Here is a 17140-nt window from a genome sequence, read left to right as displayed (position 1 = left end):
TGTGTCGAGGTCACTCTCAGAGTAACTCAGAAAGTTTGGCTGTGAAAAGCAAAGTATGGTGTGGCCAATTCAAGGAGTTGGAACTACTCTTTTACTTGCAAATCTACTTTCACTCCCTTTGGTAGTATGGGCTGACCGAGTTTCTTTCTAGGTGTGTCTCTGTAGGGACCAAGGCTTTCCCAGGTTTATAACAAATCTCCATTAAAGACATGTGGGGATGGTGTGAAGTCAGCCCAAAGGAGTTGCTGGGAGATGAGCTACAGGGCTGATTCAGAGAAGTACAAGTAACACGACTTTCTCTTTTCCACCACAGACGGTAGGACACAAATATTTTGCTGTCAAATCTCTGCCTTTCCAGGATTTTCTCTGCAGGTTGTATGAAGAAGCACCAAAGATTATAGGACATCCTTTTAACTAGAATTGCCCTGAATTTTGTATTTCTTCAAAATGATTTTTATTCAGGAACTCAATTTCTCTACATGCTTAAAAACGGATTGGTTGTATAGTATATGTATATATTGCTTGTGATCAAATTCTCTTTTAAAAAAATCAGGTTTCGGGATCCCTGGGTGGCGCAGCGGTTTGGCGCCTGCCTTTGGCCCAGGGCGCGATCCTGGAGACCCGGGATCGAATCCCACATCAGGCTCCCGGTGCATGGAGCCTGCTTCTCCCTCTGCCTGTGCCTCTGCCTCTCTCTCTCTCTCTCTCTCTGACTATCATAAATAAATAAAAATTAAAAAAAATAAAAAAAATTAAAAAATCAGGTTTGTGAGTAAGAGAGTGGACAGTGATAAAAAGCCTTTCTGGTGGAGAGTGGGTAGTACTACAAGATTCATGGTTACATCATAGGCCTCCACCATGATAAAGAGCAACATTAAAAATAACTAAAATGCTCTTTGTATTTCTTGGTCCATGAAGAAACACACATCATTCTGCAAAATCACACGCCAACAATATGGTCAGCTTCAACTTGGATATGGGGATGACCCAAGGCTTCCCAGAGGCAGATGGTATAGACCAGAGAAACCATGCTGCTCCAAGAATTCTAAAGTCAAGCTCTTTTGACCCTCTCCTTGTAATTTAATGAATGGCCTTAGTTTGTGGCAATAATGATTCAGTATTTGGACTTTGACAGCTTAAAATTTGCTGAAAATCAGAAGCCTAAAGGCATATCATTATGTTTCAAATAAAAAAATAAAATACATTTTTAGCCTTCAGATAAATCAAATGATACTACTAAAACAAAGACAGAAATCAGGGAAAAAATTTAAAAGTGGTGTGTGAATGTCAAATGTTTGTATTTTGCCATTGGAATCCACATTTTTAATAGGAAGTGGCATCTGATTTTACTTCAGGGATTAGGTTCTAAAATCAGTGTAAGACAAGATTATCCTTGAAAGTCTCTAATTGCTCTTAATATTTCAACTCCTGTGGTTTCTCAGAGTGCTTTGGTCATGTCCTCCTTGTCCCTAGGTAGTATAGTCTAAGGGCAAGTTTGAATAGTTGCCCCACCTCTGTCTCTGTCTCTCTCTCTGCACACACACACACACACACACACACACACACACAAGCGCTCATGTGTGCGCATGCACATACACTTGAATTCCTATAAATGCTGTGTGCCTATTTTGGACTTTGCTATAAAATAGGTGAGTTATTTCTTTGTGTTGTGACTGTTTTCTGCCCTAAAAGCAATACGTATTGCCCTTCTATGTGCTCTTATGTGCTCTCCAAATAAAAGACATTACATACCAGCCAGTGTCCTGATTGTGACAAGAACATATTACCAAGGAGGAAAACAAAATTGCTTTTTTGAGGCATATCCCCAAAACTCAACCAGAGGTGTCATAGAGTTTAGGGTTTATAATTTTAATGGTCACTTCTCTTGTTTCTTAAATTAGAAGCATGGCAGGTCAGTTAGCGTTTCCTGAATGCTCATTACGTGCCTCTAGTTCCTTCAATTAGCAATCTCATTCAGGCCTTCGGTGGCTCTATGACATTCTTCTTACGTGTGAGAGATCAAAGCTCTGGAAAGTGTCCAAACTCAAATTACCAGTAAGCAGCATAGTTAGGATTTGAACTCACATTTGTCAGATGCAAACACAGGTATTTTGTTCCACTCTACATTATATAGTTTTGCCTCACTTCCCGCAATATTAAAATCATACAATTATTTTTGTCCACTTCAAGAGCATTCATAGGAGGTTTCACCTAAAGCTCACACTTCTTCATGAGTTTGGACACTTATAATCAGTTGGGAAAGCTATGAAATCTGTTAAAATTAAAAAAAATACCCACCTCTGCACCCTGATTATCTTGAGTGTCTTCTCCAAGTCATTACAAATTAGAAATGAAATGAAGCCCTGAATTGAGATTGTAGGTCCCTGGGAGGGTCTTCTTGTGGTGAGATAAGGACTGTGGTCAAGAGGAGCAACTGGGGCCCTGAGAAGTCAAAGACAGGTGGGTAATGGAGGGAAGAAAGGGCAGGCTCTGCATTTGCCTGAGGCTAGAAGTGGCTTGAACAGAATTGCAGAGACTCTTTGTGTGGGCAATAGTCTCTAAGGACTTAGTGTAGATGTAGAAAAGTGGCTGGAAAAAAAGAGAAAAGATCATTTGAACTCACTCATTGATTCAATAAACCTTCATTTTTGAATCTTGTGTATAAGACCTTGTGTCCAAGATTTTATTCTAGTGCTCTGAATGGTTAAGAGAAGCAGAAGACATTTTTTCTTCTAGGGTTGGAAATATCAAGAGCCTAATAACTAGATGCTACCTTGAAAATGCTTCTGTACATATATATATATATATATATATATATATATATATATATAAAACAATATAGATATATATTTCACACCAATATATTTTTTTAATTAAAAAAAGAGTCTCCAGGGGCACTTGGGTGGCTCAGTTGGTTAAGTGTGTGACTTCGGCTCAGGTTATGAACACTGGAGTCTTGGGATCGAGGCTCACATTGGGCTCAGTGGAGAGTCTGCTTCTCCCTCTCCCTCTGCCCCTCCCCTGCCGAGCTTGTGTTTTTTCTCTCTCTCTAATAAGTAAATAAAATCTTAAAAAAAACTTCATTAATTTTGTTTGCCAAAGGGCTTACTATTGAACAAATTCAACTGAATTTAAGCCTTCCATGGAAAGAGTCATTTTTTTTTTTCACTTTTATGGAAATCTCCAATCCGATAGTCCCGACTAGATTCCATTTTGTCAGGTTTATACTTTGCCTTATCTACTGAATCTTCTCCAGCTCCATGATGACAGACAACAGACAGGGAAAATATTTTGGGCCAAAGTTTGGGAACATGTGCCTCATATAAATTCATTCTAAGTTCAGTTCTTCAGGATTTTAAAGGGCATTGTTTTCATTTAATGAAATGTGTCCTGCATGCTTTTATCCCTTACATTCTTTTTTTTTTTTTAAAGATTTTATTTATTTATTCATGAGAGACAATGAGAGAGAGACAGAGACACAGGCAGAGGGAGAAGTGGGCTCCATGCAAGGAGGACTCAATCCCGGATCCTGGGATCACGCCCTGAGCCAAAGGCAGACACTCAACCACTGAGCCACCCAGGTGTCCCTATCCCTTACATTCTTAATCAAAATATTGTAGAAGAATAATCTGACGTCTAAAGAATATTTTCAGTTTTTTAAGTAAGTCTAATTTTTAAAAGTGTAAAGTCATGATAGTCCATGGGCATGGTATCTGAAAGCAAAGATTGCTAATGCAAGTTTGACAACGGTCATTTGAAAATTTTATTTATTTTCTTTTTCTTTTCTCTCCTTTTTAATTTCAAAAAGTTTTTTCATTTGGCTTACTAGTCCATTTTATTTATTTTCTCAGTCTTATTGAAATGTAGTTCACACTTAGAATTGTATAAATTTAAGATGTATTATGATTTGATATATGTATATTATATACGTTCAAAGTGTATAATGATTTGATATGTGTTTATATTGCAACATGATCAACACAATGAATTTAATTAGTATCCGTCATCTTTGTTTTCATTTAGTCACAGGTAGGGGAGATGTAAGGATCAGTCTCAAAATGTAACGTCAAGTTCTATATAGCTTTAGTAATAAAGATGAAATACAATTATGTTAAACATACAATACAATATAATGTCTCAGAATAGCCTCTTGTATACTCAAATGTTAGTTACTATCACTATTATGTTTAAGCTGATATTAACACATCAAATGTTTATTATTGTATTTTAATTTCTCTAAGTTACAATATTCGTATAATATACCAGGAACTGTGCTGACTTATTACAGTTTGTTTTATTAGTTGTTCTCTTTGTCCAAAGAACATGCAACCTCAGATTTTAGTGCCCAGGACTAATTGTAAGTCTAGAATTTCTATTGAATTTCACTACCACCATTTCAACACGGGTATGGAGAAAGAATCTATTTGGAGTGCAAATTTATCCAGATTCTCAACTGAAGTTCATCTAATAATCATTCTTTGAGAATACTCTATGTTCTTGAATTTGAGTGTGCAGAGCTTATGGCCCTGTTCTTAGGTAGTTTACAGTACAAGTGGAGGAGACAGATGCATAAACAGATAGATTGTATGTGATGGGGTAAGTGTTAGTAGTCAGCTGTGGGAGCCAGAGTAGATAACTGCCTGGGGGAGGTGGAAAAAGGTTACCCAGAGGAGATGGCATTTGATCAAGGTTTTAAAGGATGGGAAGGAGTTTCCTCAATTTCTTTCTCTGTAAACAGAGGCAGTAGGACAGGATTTTTTTTACTCCAAATTTCCATGATTTTTATGCTGTGGATCCCACTTTATCAATAATGAGGAGCATTGGCATGGGGCCTTTGCATTTTGATTTTTGCAGATCTTATCCGCACAATTCTGTGGCTTCTCCATCTATAGTAGGAGCATCAGTTGACTGTTCAGCTGTTCTGCTAACCTGCCAGATGGCTGAGCTTTTAGATTTCAGGACAAAGAATTCACACAACTGGCTGAATGTTTCACTTTTCATCAGAAAATTTTGGCATCAGGTGGACAATAACCATGGACAAACCTCAGGAATTTGAGTGATTTGGATTTGGTACAGAGAAAATAATAGCTTAGATTCTGATTTGAAGTGAAGCTCAATTATCCTCAGCCAAAAAATAGCCTTTCTTCTTCCAAGTGGTCTAAGATGCTCATTAGCTCTGGCTTTGGTCCTGGGGTATTTTTGTAATGAAGTCGGCTGAAAGTTTGCAGGACAGATGGAGTTGCCATCTTTCATGGGGCTGTAGAAGAGAGCAGAGCTGAGTTAGAGACTGGAAGAAATTAAAAAATTCAATGAGAAGAAAGGACCAAATGTCACCTGAGTGATTATGTAATTGTGCCCAGATCTTTCTCAACAATTCATTGGTAATTATAGTGGTATTTTTAAATAAACCAACCTTATTTAGGTAAAATGCACACATTGTATAAGTATACAGTTCCTTGAGTTTCAGTGAATTTCTGCACCCACAAAATCATCATGTGGCTGAGATATAAAATACCATTGTCAGCCCAAAACACAGTCCTTCCTCCACAATTTTTCTCCATCCCACACCCCAACCTTACATAACTGCTAACCTGCTTTCAATCACTGTAGATTAGATTTGTCTCTTCTAGAATCTCATGTAAGTGGAATCATAGTATACTCGTGTGTGTGTGTGTCTGCTTTCTATTACCCAGCATATTTTTGAGATTCATCCATGTTGTTGAGTGTATCAGTAGTTTTCCCTTTTCATTGCTGATTCTTATTTCATTGTATGGAATACCACAATTTTTTTTTTTTTACCTGTTAACTTGTTGGTGAACATTTGGGCTCTTTCTGATTATGGACTCTATGACTAATCATGTATGATTCTTGGTGTGGACATATATTTTCATTTCTCTTGGATAAGTACTTAGGAGCAAAATTACTGGATTGTGTGTGGTAATGGTATGTTTTAACTTTATAAGAAAATGCCAAACTGTTCTCTAAGTGGCCCTACTTGTTTGCATTCTCATTAGCAATATTTAAGAGTTTCGGTTGCTCTACATCTTGGTTAACCTGGTTTTTAGAATTTTAGATTTTCAAGTAGGTGTGTAATGGTTATACATTGCTGTTTTAATATGCATTTTCTTAATGACTAATGATTTGGAGTTCCTTTACATTTGCTTAGTAGCCATTGATATACATTAAGTTGTGGAGTATTTGTTTCCATTTTTTTTTTTGCAGTGGTTTTAAAGCTTCTCTATGGCACCCATGTCATTCCATGAAGAGGCCTTGGGGCTACCATGGTAGATGGATTGGGTTTTACTTAAGATTATTCTGAAGACAAGTTTTCATGGCTAAAAGCAAAATTTGAAAAACATTGGTTTAAAGAAAAATTGGGAAGGGGGTAAATGGGGTTTCCATTCCTTTCTTCCTCAGGGCCTACTCAGTAAGTAATGAAGTGCTTGGGGAACACAAGTCTTAGAGATAAGATTTCTGAATTTTAGGAAGCCTTGTAGTAGAGAGAAACATGCCCAGGCTCCGGAGTCGCAGAGATCTGAATGTAAATTTGTTAGCTCTATAAACTTGGACAATCTATTATCTCCTTTGAGCCTATAGTTTTATCAGCTGTAAAATAATATAGCTATTATAAAAATATTGTAATGTGGTTAATATTATCTAACCAGTAGGTTATTCTGTAGATAAAATGAAAACATATATGTGAAGCATCTAGAGGTATGCCTAGCACACAGTAGCTATGCATCAAATGTTAGTTTCCTTTTCTTTCTCCCTACTCCTAAACTTGCTTTACTTCTCTCTCTTTATTTTTGGACCTCAGGATTCCTCACCATGTCACTCCATTTTTCCTAACCTTTAGAGGCTCTAGACTTAGATAAATTCTTCCTCCATTCTAACCTTTACCTGTTAGTATTCTCTGATGGAGTCCTGATGAAGGTGCGAGTAGCTAATCTGATAAAACAGAATTTTCTGTTAAGGTGGTAATGGTTGATAATATTTCGAAGTTTTCATAAGTTTCCAATCCAAGGAGTAGGATGAAAGTAAGAATGAATAACAGAAAAATTTAAAGCCTAACAAAGGCTGATTAGGGTAGGTAGTGTTTTTGGTATGGTTGGCTTTTCCCAGAATCCCATAAATCACAGTACATAGGTTGTTTTTGCCAGGGAGTTGGTCTGCATTTGGACATTTTCAATTAGTTGTTCCTTTTCAAGCTTACTTCTCTCCCCCTTTTTTATGAGGTCTTTCCCACCATTGTCTAGCAGGCCAGAGCCATATGGATGATTTTACAAGCCAGGTAATTTTTCTTTAATAAATATCTTCTGTTTCTCCACTACTTGTTGATTGCTTCTGAATTAGTGGCACTTTGAATAAAGGTTTTAAGACTTCTGATAAAACTGTAATTATTCGTAGTTGCGGCAAAACCCTGATTGAGTAGATAGGCCTGGAATTGGTTCTCTGGATTCTACTTTGGGAACTCATATAACATCTAGGCTAATAGATCTTCAAGGGCAGTTTGGATGATAATCAGCTCTACCTCAAAGATGTTGTGTAATCATCAAATACTAGAATATTATGGCTGGAAGGGTCTCAGGGAACGGTTAGTATAGCCTCACATCCAATTTTCAGATAAGAATATATATTATTGTGATTGAAAGTGATTTCTTGATAAATGTTAGTCTGTTTCATTGGTCACGATGTTAACCTCGAGATCATCACTGCTGACCATATTCTGAGACAGCTGATTCATTAATTTCTTGGACGTCACTTTTCATAATTAAGTTCACAATCCCTGATTCTGGTTACTGCTCGTCTGTGCAGTTTTGTTAACACATCTTATTTTTCTATTGCTTTGGGAACCAGAGAGTTCTGTGTAATATTAACATTATGCAAATAAAGCCAAACTACGCACAGTAAACTTTGGGTCCTGAAGTGAGCTAGCTTCTTCTTTGCCAAATTATCTTTAAGGACAAGTAAACAAACAACTCAAAAAATGTTTATAGCTTCCATGAGATAGCTGTCCATGAATGGGTCCTTACTTTGAAACTTTATCCTCTTTACAAACAAAAATATGTTCCCCCAGATGACTGAAAAAAGATTGCCTTCAAACAGGGTAGCTTGGGCTGACATACATCCAAGTTATCCCATCTGAATATTCCTGGAAAACTCAGTTCTGTTCTGAGAATGAAAAGTTATAAGAGAAAGTGCATGGAGACTCTGGCACTCTTTGCTCTTATCTGTCACACCGAGCCACTCTTGGTGGACCACCCTCAACAGTCTTTGAAATACTTAAATGTCCTTCCTGAAACAGTGTATGCCTCCACCCATTGAGCAAAATTGGTCAATATCAAGTCTTCATTGGAAAAATAGAAGACAGCTTAGAAGAGCATAGCAGTGGGCCAGGCATGGGGTTATGATGGCTTGGAATGAGGTAGTGGGAACACTGTTGGGAAAGACAAAGAATTCACATCCAAGTGCTGAGAGTGTGGAAAGGGAATAGAATTTTTAGTTTAAAATTTAAAATTAATTTTTAAAATACTCAGAAATAGTAAAAGAAGAGTTGCAACTGCACCACACTTACATTTTATTTGGATTGCCCTGAACACTCTGCCTAATGATACCTGCCAGGAGTTCCTCTTTTTCCTGTTTCACATGGTGAAACATCCATTTCACCTCCTCATCCATTTCACATGGTGGTGGTTGTATTGTCCTGTTGAGTTATGCTCATGTCTTGTTTTAAAAACAGCTGCACTTCCTTATGGGGAAGGGGGTACAGGCTATTTGTTTCACATTGTGTGAAATGCTGGAGAATCGCAAGGGAAGGAGGTTCTGTGCTAGCAGGCATTGTTAATATGCAGTGAACATGGAAAGTAGGCACTCAGGATTTGAAGGAATTTACAGGAAAGAGGCTGGAAGTCACCATCACTAATTAGCTTATGAAGTGGAATCAAACATACTTGTAATTTAGCACAAAAAGAATGTTAAGAGAGAAAAGCACAAAATATTTTTTAAACTCCCATACTTGGAAAGACTGTAAGTTGTAAAAAAAATTATTTTTTAGATCATAAAGTGAGATTTTAGATTGAGTATTGCTTATAAAAGTTCTGGAGGAGGCCTGGCTAAAAGGAGATGGATTTTCTTTTGGGATTTGCATTGAGATTGATTTTTTTTTTTTAAGAAAAAGTCTAAATGTCTTGTTGAAACTCACATTGCTGGCTCCCACTCCGAGAGGGTATGATTCAGTAGTTCTGGAGCGAGGTCTGAGAATTTGCATTTCTAAGTCCCAAGGTAATGTTGAAATTTCTGTGTCCTAAGACCACTTTGAAAACCAGTGATTGATCAATTCCATTATTTTACACAGTCAAAACTCAAGCTAAATTTCATATTTTTGTGACATGGCCAGAGTTACATGCTTAAGTCTGGTCAAGCCAGGACTGGACCTAAAACCTGTGGACTCCAACTCCATAAGCATTTGTTTCATCTTTGGACCTTAAAATGTATGTCAACCAATGGCAACAAGACATTGTGGGCCTGGAAATATGTTTAGTAGAGGAGAAGAGTGAATCTAGTTGGCAACAGAGTCTGGTGCAATGTTATGGGAGGGTCCCAGGCCCTGTAATTCTTTGTGACTCTTGTTTTTAAGAATAATTAATTTATTTTATTTGTTTTAAGTCCCCACCCCCAACTATAATGGAAGCTCCAAATTGCAAAAAATTTTTGTATTTCTCTTCACTGCTGCATCCCCACCTCCTGTACTATGCCTGGTACATGGTGAGAACTGTCAATATTTGTTGAATGAGAGAAATGTGATGGTATACTCAACACTGAAACAGAAACATTTCCCTCTTTTCTTCTGTGAATGAGTGGTACTGGAGAGAGAGCAAACTTTACCTCCTCCTTCTTATGGCCACGGGTGAACCCTACAGTAGTTCCAGACTTGGATATGCCTTTGGCAAAAGCTGCCAAGATTCCCAGGCCACCCAAACCAAAACTTAGGCATATCTGGACCAGTGGTGACCAATTTGCTAGCTCTCTCTCCAGAAGAGGATTTCAAAGCCATCTTGATAATAATGAATATTCACTGACCCCTTACAATTTGCCGGGTACATAGGGGCATTAGCTTACTTAATCTTTAGAACTTCCCTGGAGCGAGGTACTATCATTGGCCTCACTTGACAGATGAGCACAGTAAGGCCTATAAGGTTAAAGAGTTGCTCAAGGCACATGGCGGAGTATTTGAGCTGAGGTTGTCTGACTCCATACACCATGCTCTTAATGATCTGACTGTGTGATCTTTTTATGGCCTTGTGAGCCAACTAAAGCTACACACATCCTTCAGATGAAGAGGAAGTCTTGAGGCCCATCAAAACTAGGGCTGGATTTCATCCTCTCTGGGCTAACTCAAACTATCTAAACCTATGACTTAGGGAAAAAAATTTCTTGGGAATAGAAGTAATTGGAAGGCTATAGCAGTGGATTACAATGAAATGTCAGAAAGCAAATCCAAGGTAGAGAGAAGTAAAAATATAAAATCATGGGTCGCTTGTAATGGCTTTGAGATGTTTTCTTTGAAGTCCAGTGGTTAGGAGTTCAGAGCAGAATTTTCTATAACATGTTACCTATCTGTCTGGAGAGTAAAATATTTTAGGCAGACTTTCTCTCTGTCTTTGTAAGGGGAAAAAATAGTCCAAAAGATAATAAAGAGTTGAGTAAGAAAGTTTTTCTTAAACTTCTTTCTGTTATAAGCATGTAGACATTGAACTTAACACTTGAGGTCTGAGCTCATTTTTCTTTTGACATCATCTGCCATGTTACATTGAATAAACAGAGTAGGAAATTCTTTACTCTTGGTACTTTGAATGTTGGACACCATTTACTTACAAATTCCTCCATATTGCTTATAAGAACACCTTAGGACACCATGATTATCTCAACGGATTGCTCTTTGGAAATCCCACTAACTTTGAACATAAGAAATGGAAGGGGCAGGGCTGAGTCCCCAAGTGCTCTCCTTATTTCACCCAGGAGTTCTTTTTGTGGTTCCCATCACTTATGTGCTCTCCTTATCTCTGTATTTTAGGCACCTCTGAGCTTACTGATGCCATACAACTAACTGCTCATCGAAAATGGTTGGTGGAGTTCCTTTTCCTACAGGGTAAGATACTCTGGTTTTAAAGGGATTTCCTAGTTAATTGCTATTAGATCACCTAGTAAATTAGCATCATTGTCAGATTTTAGTGAATTGTGCTGCGTAATAAACAAACCCTAAGTCTCAGTGGCTAACGATACACATTTATTTCTTGCTCATGTAATATAAGGGTCACAGGTCTCTAGCAGGTCTACTACACATGGCCTCTTTCTTCCATACTGAATGAGCAGCTTCTCTCTGAGATATGCTCTTTGTTATGGGTTGAGTTGTATCCTCACAAAATTTATATGTTTAAGTCCTGACTCAGTATGTGACCTTATTTGGAGATATGTTCCTTACAGAGGTAATCAAGTTAAAATGAAATCATTACAGTGGCCTTAATCCAATATGACTTGTGTCCTTATAAAAAGAAAACTTGGAGGCATACACCGAGGAAGAACGCCATGTGAAGAGACACAGTGAGAAGATGGCCACCTACAAGTCAAACAGAAAGACTGGAACAGATCCTTATCAACCTTAGAAGGAACCAACCATACTGACACCTTGATCTTGGACTTCAGCCTCCAGAACTGTGAGAGAGTGAATTTCTGTTTAAGATATTCAGTTTGTGGTACTTTGTTACAGAAGTCTTAGCAAACTAAGACGACCATCTTGTAAGAGAGATGCAGGCACAAGATGCTTAGCCAGACCACAGTCATGTGTAAGGCATCTTCTCCTAGTTGGCGGGGCATGCCCACTCACATTGTATTGGTCAGTGCAAGTCACACGATCAAGGCTGGGAGGTATGTGCTTTCCTGTGGGGGTGGGATGCAAGGGGAGTGAAGGTTTGGAAATTATAACTCAGGTCACTCCGATTAGACGTACCGGATTGATCCCGGGGTCCTGGAATCAAGCCTGGCATTGGTCTCCCTGCTCAGCTGAGAGCCTGCTTCTCCTTCTCCCTCTGCCTGCCTCTCCTCCTGCTTGTGCTCTCTTTCTCTGTCAAAATAAATAAATAAATAAATAAATAAATAAATAAATAAATAAATAAATAAAATCTTTAAAAAAATTTACTTGCCAACTCGGATGTGGTTATTCAGTTTATATTGGTACCATTCATGGGTTTGTGAGTTTACAATAAAATATCTGGATGAAACAGTCCAGCTGACCACCCATTTCATGCACGTGTCCTTTCTCTACCATCCTGCAAGAAGATCTCCAGCATCAGCTCAGATTTCTCCAGAAGGAGAGGGCTTACTGTCTCTGAGGTGTTCTTCCAAATACAGAACTGAGCAACCTTCATGTTTGGGGACTGTCAGGCTTTTACACAATCCCCAAATCATGTGAAGTTAACTAAAGTCCTCTCAGACTCTGAATCAGGCACACATATAAATAAAATCCCTATTTAGAAAAACACTCTGCTTCCTGTTGTCATTTTTTCTTTCTTTTATATTCAGGCAGGGCAGACAGTGTTCTCAGGGGTTCCTCAAAACCACCTCTCTGAGACCCAGTGGAAACCAAGCACACAGATTAAATTATATGTGCACTTTCAAGGTTTCACTAAGAAAAATGTTCAGTGTGAAGACATGATATCTGAAGCTATCATGATAACTGCATAAAGATCCTTGATCTTAGTGTTATGGTTTCTTAGTGTATTATATTTTAAAGAATAAATACAAAATGGAACCCACGCTTTTCCCTTTTAATGTTTTTTGACTTTGATTTGACTTTGATTTAATATTAATATTGCTACATTTGCTTCTTTTTTGATATAATTTGTTTTCTACATTCTTCAATATTTGGTCTTGTTTTATTTTGCTGAGATGTGTTTTTTTGTAAATGGAAAATAAATATTTGTAAACTCAACTTGGGCTTTTTTGTCTTTTAATATGGAATATTTGACCTGTTCACTCTATTATCATTATTGACAAATATTTGCTATGCTTTAAATTTTTGTTTATTATGTGCTTACACATCTTACTCCTGTTTCATTGCATGTTCAGGGAAATGAAGTGAGGGACGGTAAGTGCATATTTTTATATATAGTTATTCAATTAGTTAATCCAGTGATATCTCTGGGCTTCCTCCAACTCTTTATAGCTATTGATTGAATTTAGAGCACTCATAGAACCAATCCAGAGCAGTGTTCTCTTACACATGGATTTGATTTTCTCAGGTCTTTTTTACTCTTAGTCTAATACCACCTATCTTTCTTCTTTAATAAATTCCTCAAAATTTTTGATTTTCTAGTGATATTCTTTTTTGTTTTCTATTGCTACTGGGATTTTCTTCTTATTAAAAACTTTTGCTTTTGAGAGGGCAATGGTGGAGTCAGATTTTGAATGTGTGTGTGTGTGTGTGTGTGTGTGTGTGTGTCTAATGCTTCCTCCTTTGTAAAATCCTGGATTCTGCTCATCCTTTCTCCTCTCTTTTTTGGTATTTTCTTCTTTTCTCCATATCTTCACTGGTTTCTATTTGAAAGTCAAGTTAGGTTAGTTAAGAAGAGATTATAATGGATATTGTGCTTTCTTGTCTAGTCTGTTCAGTCGGTGGCACCTGGGAACCTGCTTGTAGCTTGATTCATTTTCATGAATTTTATTTTTTTTTAAATAAAATGTGGCTAATTATTATTGTGTTGCTATTACAATGAGGCATAATCAAAATGGATAGTCAATCATCCACTGTGCCATTAGCAGATACCTTTTTAGGGGAGATAAAAAAATTCTCAGGGTACCTGAGTGGCTCAGTTGGTTAAGTGTCTGCCTTAAGCTCAGGTTATGATCTCAGGGTCCTGGGATTGAGCCCCATGTTGGGCTCTTTGCTTAGCTGGGTGCATGCTTCTACCTCTGCCCCTTCCCAGTGCTCATGCTCTCTCTCTCTCTCTCTCTCAAGTAAGTAAATAAAATATTAAAAAAAAATTCTAAAGACTCAGGTCCAGTGTCACATATAAGGTGCCCACTCTGGGCATTTTGAGATGGCACATATTAGGGGAGATATTCTTAGATTGCTGAACAGTTCAAAGGATTATTGTCTTTTGAGTCATTTATGCCTAGAGTTGAAAAGGGCAATTGTCTAAAACCTAAAACTAGCTCATAAATTTGTTTACATTATTGGAATCATCTAGGGAGGTTAAAAACATGCCTGGTTCTACTCCAAGAGATTTTACCATAAGCAGTTTGGTGTGTAACCTGGAAATTGAGAGCTCTAAAAGTTCCCAAGGTGTTGCTAATGTACAGCAAATTTTGAGGACCACTGCTCTAAAATATCAGTAGGTAAAAGGTAGGACACCAGTGCCATGCCTCAAAATAGACGGTAAATCACAACTGGGAAAAGTCTCATCTAAAAATCCCTAGGGTGAATTTCAAACTCTTACCAGTAGGTTGAGACTCTTATTCATGCCTCTTTATACAGATTTTCTGGTCTTCTTAAAGTGGTCCTACCACTATCTTGGTCAAAAGCAAGTCACAAAGCTCTCCCAGTTAGAAGGGGAAGGGAAATGGAATCCACCTCTTAAAGGGTGGAGCAGCATGCTTGTAGAAAGGGAGAGGAATTATGGAACCATCTTTGGAGACCATCTAGCACAAGAATATTCTTAAATAATTTTCAGAATGTTAATTTTGTTTCTCAATTAGATTATATCACCTAGAATCCCGAGATAATGTATTTTCTCTATCTTTTATGCTTCCACAAATTGCTCTGGTAACAGCACGCACTTAACAAACAGATATTGCTAAGCTGATATTAATGCAATAGGTCCAAGTTTGAGCAAGTGTGGGGAGAGTAATTGACTTTTTCACTTGGAGAGAATCCACAAAAGAGGACAAAGAGATGGAAATTTACTTAGAGAACTATGAGTTTCCATGATTTATCTTGACTTCCAGGGAATGATACACACCTTTAAGTTTTCCTTCCTTCCTCCCTTCCCTAATTTCTTTATTCTTATGCCATCCTAGGTAACCTTAAATGATCTCCAGTTTCAGAGGAGAAACGAGGGGAAGTGCTTGAGATGCTGTGCCACCTCCATGCGTGTTGCCATGGTGACAGGAGGAACTGGTTCCTAAGGCCCCAGCCTGCAGGTACTTCTAAAAACCCGAGGCCTCTTTTGTTTTTCATCAATTCTGGATGCTAGCGTTTGCCACATAGCCTTTTCCTTGAATTATATTTAAAGATTAATGGTTTGTGGAAAAACATTCAAGGTTTAGGTTTCCATCAAGAAACTCCTAAAATAAGCATGTAAAACAGAGCTGTGGAAACAGAGCCTGGTTCTTGAAGATTTTAAAGTATGAATCTAAAGCTACTTATAACCTGGATTTTTATCTCATTTTCCACTGGAAGCTACAATGGTCCAACTTTTGAATTAGAGTCTGTAGAGAGAGCCTTTGGCCTCAGGACTACTCATGCCCTTTATTATCATATATATATATATATTTTCTAGGCAGCATTTTACCTTCTGGTGCATCTTTCTGGTGCGTATTCATGGGCCATGAACGTTAAAAAGTGAAGAGGCATTGTGGAAGGCAATAGTCATAGTCCAGCCATGCTGTGGAGAGCTGTCAGGATGCTGGGTTCCAATGGCTTCTGCTTCCTGTCAGAAGTTCCGATTGCCTTGGTTTTCCCAAGAGGTGTTCTGCTTTATCTCTAACTTAGAATGGATTTGGAATTCCTAGTAAGTTAGAACAAGAATGGCTAATATATATTATATATGCCATATATAATGAAACGCCTTGTGTAGTTTTGGAGTTGGAGGCCTGTGTTGTGGTCCTGGTTCTGCTACTGTCTTGCTGTAGGTCTGCAGTGAAGCCCTTGAAGGCTCATGGTCTCAGCTTCCTCATCCTTACAATGAGGCAGATTGCCCCCAAAGTTCACCCCAGCTCTGACACACTGTGTTTTCACAGCTTTGTCTCTGCTCAGCTCACCTCTGCCACCACTTCCCCTCTCAACTCCCTTTTGATTTTTCCTTTGAAATCAGCCTACATTTTGGGTTTCAGTTAAGTTGGAAAAGGATGAAGAGATTCTTTTTCTTTTTTGTCATGATAATGAACACCTCTTGGACTAATCTAAAAGTAAGTCTGGTTTTTGAGTAGAAGAATAGCAGCAAATTGTGCTAAAGACAAATGAGCCATCACAATTTCTTCTTAACACCATTCCTTAAGTGTCCCAGTTTGGTATACCTCAGGGCCTTTGTACATCCTGTTCTTTGAGCTTAAATGCTCTTCCCCTAGATCTTGTCCTGCCTGCCTCTTTCTCGATATTTAGGTCTCAGCTGGAGTATCTTTCCCTTGGAGGGGGCTTCCCTCTCACCATCCTGGTGGTCACATAATTGCAGAGCATCTCTCTCTGAAATGATCATGCTTGTGTATTTTTAGTCAACATATGCCTCCTCCTGGTGGAACCTTTGCCTCATGACAGCTGGGACCTTGTCTCCCTCATTCACCTCTGAATCCCCAGCACCTGGAACAGTGTCTAGCCTTTGGCCAGAACTCAGTGTAGGCACTGACCCTGTATCCCTAACCATTGCCCTACCATGCTGTTAAGAATGAGGAGTGCAGGCAGCTGCTGGAAGGAGGATGAGCAAGGTAGCATTAGATGATGAGAACCTAGTCATCAAGCCCATTCTCTTAAATCCTGACCCTGGAGATCCTGTCTCCCAAATCAGGCTTGTCAAATGACTGACAGCTTTTGAACTGTGATTTAACTTCTCTGGACATTGTATTACCCATATTTTAAATTAATGAGCTGAATTACTAAAATACCTCACACATGTGGAGGCCTTTTCTTGTCTCAGACACTGGTCCAGCATTTCATAGGCATTATCTCATTCAGTCCCCACGCTAGCCCTTTGAGGTAGGGTCTACGATGATCTCCATTTGCAGAGGGGACCTAGGGTTGAGCTGGAAAAACCCACTTGTATTGGGCTGCTCAGGCAGCCACAGCACAGTACCATAGACTGGGTGGCTTAAACAACAGAAATGAACCTTTTTCTTATAGTTTTGGAGGCTGGAACTTCCAAGGTGTGAC

At 38.4% G+C, this 17140-nt stretch overlaps 1 long non-coding RNA gene across 1 annotated transcript; it reads left to right on the top strand.

Annotated features, from left to right (window-relative positions):
- Positions 1-5589: 5589 nt before the first annotated feature.
- Positions 5590-12556, top strand: LOC140625436 (uncharacterized). Its single transcript, XR_012024780.1, has 3 exons — positions 5590-5638; positions 11075-11149; positions 11485-12556. It is a non-coding gene; the product is annotated as an uncharacterized lncRNA (long non-coding RNA).
- Positions 12557-17140: the final 4584 nt, after the last annotated feature.

The sequence above is a fragment of the Canis lupus genome, chromosome 36 (genome assembly GCF_048164855.1).
Source record: "Canis lupus baileyi chromosome 36, mCanLup2.hap1, whole genome shotgun sequence".
NCBI lineage: Eukaryota > Metazoa > Chordata > Mammalia > Carnivora > Canidae > Canis > Canis lupus.
Note: the sequence above shows the minus strand (reverse complement) of the source record. Positions and strands in the feature narration are given on the sequence as shown.